This window comes from Coenobita brevimanus, chromosome 80 (assembly GCF_032717465.1).
Source record: "Coenobita brevimanus isolate Jiangsu-jjx chromosome 80, ASM3271746v2, whole genome shotgun sequence".
Classification (NCBI taxonomy): Eukaryota; Metazoa; Arthropoda; class Malacostraca; order Decapoda; family Coenobitidae; genus Coenobita; species Coenobita brevimanus.
Window position 1 is genome coordinate 21,145,042 of NC_137033.1, and position 6,407 is coordinate 21,151,448.

Genomic DNA, 6,407 nt, shown 5'->3' on the forward strand with positions numbered 1-6,407 from the left:
CTAACAAACAGCCTCTAAAAGATCGATGGGTATGTGGCCATTTGATTTCCTTTATAATTCTCGACGCCTCCGGGAGAACATGTTAAATCTTAGATAAAACACTTGCAGCAAAGGGTTAGATACCGTCTCTTGTAAATTCCCCCAACAAGTAAGATCCTCATAAAACAGTCAAGCATCAGAGAGAGTAAAACGAAGTATATTATGGAATGTGTGAAAAGGACAGAGGATGGTCACCAGGGTAAAAGGATAGGCAATAAAGTAGGAGAAGCTGAAGGGATAAGGGCTGGGAGGGCTCTGGTCATTGTGAGGGATGGGAAGGATGATGGGAAGGGGGTAGGCATACGTGAAAGGAGGGATAGAAATGAATAGTGGAGCGGAATGAGGAGAGACGTTCAGAGAGAAGGGAAGTGAAGAGGAGAGAAATGGGAAAGAGAGAATAATGTGATGGGGAAAGGAGAGGCATATGGCGATGTTGGATGGTGAGAAAGGGTGGAGTGTATGTAGAGGGTAGGGGAGGTGGGGGGGCGGTAGGAGTGGAGAAAGGGAGGAGATGTGTGGAGAAAGCAGGATAATGTGTTGAAGGAAGGGGGCTGATTGGGCTGGGAAAGGTATATTAGGAGGTAGGGGTCATGGGGAAGGGAGAGGAGTGTGTGGAGGTTGGGATGGGAAGGAAATGAGGGTATGGAAAAAGAGGGTTAATGATGACGTAATGGGTGTATCAGGAGGAAGGGGTAATGGGGATGCAAGGAACATATGAAGAGATGGGATGATGGGAAAGGAAGGGGAGTAAAGTGAGGGAAGGGGTTGATAGGTAGAGACGGAAGAGATAGTGCTTCAGACTAAGGGAGGGGGGGTAAGCTAAAATCCTACCCCTTCCTTAATCTGTTAGTCACTGTTATTAATCATTCATCTAAAGTCTTTTCATTCATCTTTCATTCACTGTTCATTCAGAGATGACGCAGGGCATTTTCAGCCTTCACTAACCAGTTATCACTGGTTATCATGGCCAATGGTGTTACGCCATTAGTAGCAGGGAGAAGGGGGAGGTCTGACATTTACATATGTTTTCATCTATCTCTCTATCTATCTATTTATCTGTCTATCTACATGTAGGCCTATGTATATATGTGTGTACGTGTGTTTGTATGTACATCATTTTACACTACGGTATATAATATTATATATATATATATATATATATATATATATATATATATATATATATATATATATATATATATATATATATATATATATATATATATATATATATGTATATATATATATATATATATATATATATATATATATATATATATGTGTGTGTGTGTGTGTGTGTGTGTGTGTGTGTGTGTGTGTGTGTGTGTGTGTGTGTGTGAGAGAGAGAGAGAGAGAGAGAGAGAGAGAGAGAGAGAGAGAGAGAGAGAGAGAGAGACTAAGACAATGGAAAGGACTGTGGGGAAAGATAGGGGAGATGGAGAGAAAGCCAAGAGAAAGCGACCTGTCCTTTTTACGTAACAGAATTTCACCCCTTCCCTTGTTCAGTGACCTCGCCATGTAACTCATCCCTCCCTTTTTTTTCCCCCCAACCCCTCCCTTTATGACCTCCTCTTTCCTGCCCTCCCGCCTCTACCTGGGATCCGATATGTAACCCCCCCCCGTCTGACCTAACCCCCTTCCTTTATGACCCCGTCCTTCCCTTCATTTATTTCCTACCTCATGCCCTCCTACCTCCACCTATGACCTGACTTTCATAGACAACTCCCCTCTCCTCCTCCCCTCCCTCTGTGACCCTACCTCCTCCCTTTGTGACTTTATGGCATCTTTCCTTCCCTATACCTCACCCTTCCACTCCCACTCTGCAACTCCTTCCCTTACCCCTTCTCTTTATGATCTCTCCCTCCCTCTATGACCTCCACTTCCCTTTACTCAATCCCCTCCCTTGGTGACCCCCTTTCAACCAGCAGGTCACCACTAACGGAGTCTCCTTCACCCTTCTCCATCACTGTCCAGATCCCATCACCAGCATCAGAGGGCGCTGGACTCCTGTGGTGGTAGTGGTGGTGGTGGTGGTGATGGTGGTAGTGGTGGTGGTGTGTAGTTGTGATAGTAGTGGTGGCGTGCAGGCTCAAAAATCAGTAAAATCAGACAAGCAGCCCACCGGATTATCGTAGGTATAAAATGAACAGTTCACTTGGAATTTAGAATCCGGGAAGTCCGAGTGTTTAGATATTTCGTAAATTTATACCGTATCTAAAAAATTACGAGGGTAATATGAAGTTAACTATATGCTAAAGAAAAAAAAAGGGACAAAAAAAAGGTTATCACTTTAGTTCATGATCATTTTATTTTATAATTCATTGTGGGCTACGTCTTGTACTGTTTTGGTAGTACGTCGGACGAGCAGTATGGAAAATTTCTTGGTCCGTCATTATTTCTAGCAGTAGCGGTCAAACAGACTACCGTCAGTTTCAAACAATGGTGGTGTGTGGTTGTGGTGGTGGTGGTGGACTGTAGTGATGGTGGTTGCTTCCTGTGGTGATGGTGACGATGTGTGGTGCTGCTGGTATTGATGGTGGTCATGGTGGTGGTGTGTGACGGTGGTGAATTGCAGTGATGGTGATGTGTGATTGTGGTAATGGTGAACTGTAGCAATTGTGGTGGTCTGGGGTGATGGGAGAAATAAGTCACAATATGTCTGGTATGAGACTCTGGCAGATAGCATTTAATTCATCTTAGCTTCTACTGAAGTCTTTGGCAATCACAATGCCCACACCACGCAGTTAAAGTATTGCTTTATTAATTCAGAGTCTGGTATTGGAAAGTCCATGGTAGTTACAACCCTCACTTCACGCACAGAGTGAAAGATTGACTAGGAGAGTGTATGTGAGTGAGGTGGATAGGTAAGGGAAGTCCATGGTAGTTACAACCCTCCCTTCACGCAGAGAATGAAATATTGACTACAATGTGAGTGAGGTGGATAGGGAGGGGGGAGGGGAGACAGAGGATCAGACGATCGGATGGGGTGGAGGGTTACATGAGTGGGGGGAGTGAGGGTGGTGCGAGATGGAGGGAGGGTAGCCTGATAGCAAAGGATAGGATGACATGCAGGCGATTCGTTTGTGCCCTCTCACATCCTGAATTAAGGTGTTTGGCTTCAGATAGATAGATAGATAGTTGAGAGAGAGAGAGAGAGAGAGAGAGAGAGAGAGAGAGAGAGAGAGAGAGAGAGAGAGAGAGAGAGAGAGAGAATGAAAATACACACCATCTCAGCCAAACTAGAAACATGCTGTAAACCAATACTGCTACAATACTGAAACTAAAAATGAAAGTGTTTTTATCGTGACCAGGTGTAGCGGGGACTGTACCTCTACCGGCCGACACTTTACTTGGAAGGAACAAGGGATGGATTAAAAGTCTAGCTGGAAGTCTTACGTCACAAGAGAGAAGAGGACAAGACCATAACTAACGATCGGATGAACTTTCCTACTGTGAGATGTGGAACCTGACGATCCACTTTTTTTCCTTCTCTCTCTCTCTCTCTCTCTCTCTCTCTCTCTCTCTCTCTCTCTCTCTCTCTCTCTCTCTCTCTCTAGAAATTCATAATTGAAGAAGGAAGATCAACCAAGATGGAAAGACAGAGACCATATCAGAATGGAAAGCGTCGTGTTCGCAGAAGAGACAGGGACAAGTTTGTAAGCATGGATCAACTAAACATTCCTGTTATATGAGAGAAAACTGGACAACCTACCTATTTCTATTTATGATTTTTTCCCCGAAGATGAAGAAGGAAAAACGATATAAACTTAGGAAAGGTGATGGGTCGTGTTCGCAGGAGCTGGGATTAGCATGTAGGACAGAATCGACTGAACTTTCCTAAAATAAGAAAGGAAACTGGAAAATCTACCCAGTAAATCTGTGAACATATATTCATAATTCCAGGACAAGGATTAGCCAGAACGAGGCCAAGAAGGAAAGACTTAGAATATAAGCGAATGATGATGCGTTGTGAGATAGGGTGGAGAAGAAAATAATACTAATTGGGACATAAACACCTAAGGCCCGTTTGCTGAGGCCAGATAAACAAAATTAATAAACTTTTGTTAGGTGTGATATGCAAAATAAATCGCTGAATAAGAGGTGGTACGGAGTCACCTACGTCAACGCGAATATGATTCTTAGATTATACTCTGTCCACCTTAATTTAACATAAAATTACTATTATTCATCTTGAAAGCTGAGTTTTAACGAGAGATTAATACTAGAATATAAAGCCAGTCAGGACGAAAGTGCTATGGAAAGGATATAAGGTCGCAGTATGGCCTTGTTCTGACATCGAAGTACGTGAATTTAGCAGCAAATGGACGAAAAATCGCTGCCCAGTTAAAGGCACATGAATCAAGTTGCAAATGGACAAAATTCTATGCCAAGTTATGATGGACGATCTACTCAGTTTTGCAGACTGATTTTCTTTACTCCTGACCACACTATCACCATCCACCGCTGGAAAAAAATGATAAAAACATAAACTCGTGAAAATGACGATAATGAACATGGATGCAAAGGAGAGGCTAATATATGACCTTCGAGGTACAGGGGCCCCAGGCTAGGCTACTGTGGCCCTGTACGTATAAGGGTGGATGACCAGGCAACATCCCCTGGTGGCATTACACGACAGATAAGCCTCAAGTCACCTCTTAGGGATCGAACCCCTGGAAGGCCGTAACTCCGACTGGGACGTTCAAACCACTACACCACCAGGCACCAAAATAAAGGATCCGACGCAAGAACCGGCAAAAATAATGAGTTATGAAGATAAGTCGAGAATATAAATTATGGAGGGAAAGATAACTGGTTCCTAGGTGTTTTTTTTCCCCCCACTTAATTTCATGATTACTGATCCTGCATCCAAAAAAGACAAAAGCATATGGGAACGGTTCTCTCTCTCTGCCTCTCTCTTTCTATCTCTCTGTCTGTCTGTCTGTCTGTCTGTCTGTCTGTCTCTCTCTCTCTCTCTCTCTCTCGCGCGCGCACACACACGCACACACACACACACACACACACACACACACACACACACACGCACACACACACACACACACACACACACACACACACACTTAGCTGACTATGTTCCAGAAGACCATGGAAAAAGCTACCCTTCTGAACAAAAAAGAAAAATTCCTTCAACTTTATACTTTTGATACATGCCACCTATACGAGTGTCCATACCGTATACGATTTTTCTCACAACTACCACCCTTCCTTCTATCTACCTCCGTTCCCTCTATCTGTCACCGTTCCCTTTATCTACTTGCCATCACCTCCATTCACCATCGTTCTCTCCTTCTACCCCGGTTCCCTCCTCCTCTCTCCGTTGTCCCATCTATCTCCAAGCCCTCCATCTATAATACAGGTACCTCCATTTCCTGCATCCATCACTGTTCCCATTATCTTCGTCGTTCCCTCCTATCTCCCTTCCCTCCATTTACCACCATTTCCTCCATTCTTCATCTACTCTTCTATCTATCTATCATCAACCTCTCTATCTATCACCGTTCCCTCCCTTTTCGCTTCGCCCTACCTCTACCACCACCATCACTTGGCGAGATTGAAGTGACCTCCGGCGACGGTGTCATGCAACTGTGACCTCGAGAGAGAGAGAGAGAGAGAGAGAGAGAGAGAGAGAGAGAGAGAGAGAGAGAGAGAGAGAGAGAGAGAGAGAGTGCTATTACAACTTTCTATTCCTAAGAGGCTGTTACGTGTAACCAATTTAACTATTTCCTCTCCCTTATTTGTACTCTCTTATCGTACGTCTTCCTATCCACCTTTTCTCCTCCAACTTTACCTCTCTCTCCTATCTTTCCTTCTCCTCTCATCTTACGTTCCGCTTACGTCCTTCACCCCCCCTCCCATCTTATCTTCCCCTACCACCTTCCCTATCCCTCCTCACCCTACCATTCACCTTTCCACTTTACCTCTTCTCTCCCAGGTTTCTCTTCTCACCTTACTTCATTCTACCCGCTTATTCGACCCTCCCAAGTGGACTGATAAGTGGCTAACAGGCCGCACACACGAGTTACATTACAAGGATAAGCATCGGATAGGATAAACGTGGCAAATGGTGTACTACAAGGTTCAGTGCTGGGTCCTGGTCTATAAAGGTTTGTCTCGTAAAATACCCAACTTTACTGACGACACTGAAACTGGTTGGGAATCTCTGCCAACTCAAGCCCACAGACGGATGATGCTGTGGTATGTGTGAATTATTTAATGGGAATTAATATAGCTAATTAATATTAGAAATGCAGGAGACTAAATTCTGGGAGTAAAACCGATGATGTTGTGGTATATATGAATTAAATGATGAACATAAAATACAGTATAACATCTTAAGTATTAACAAC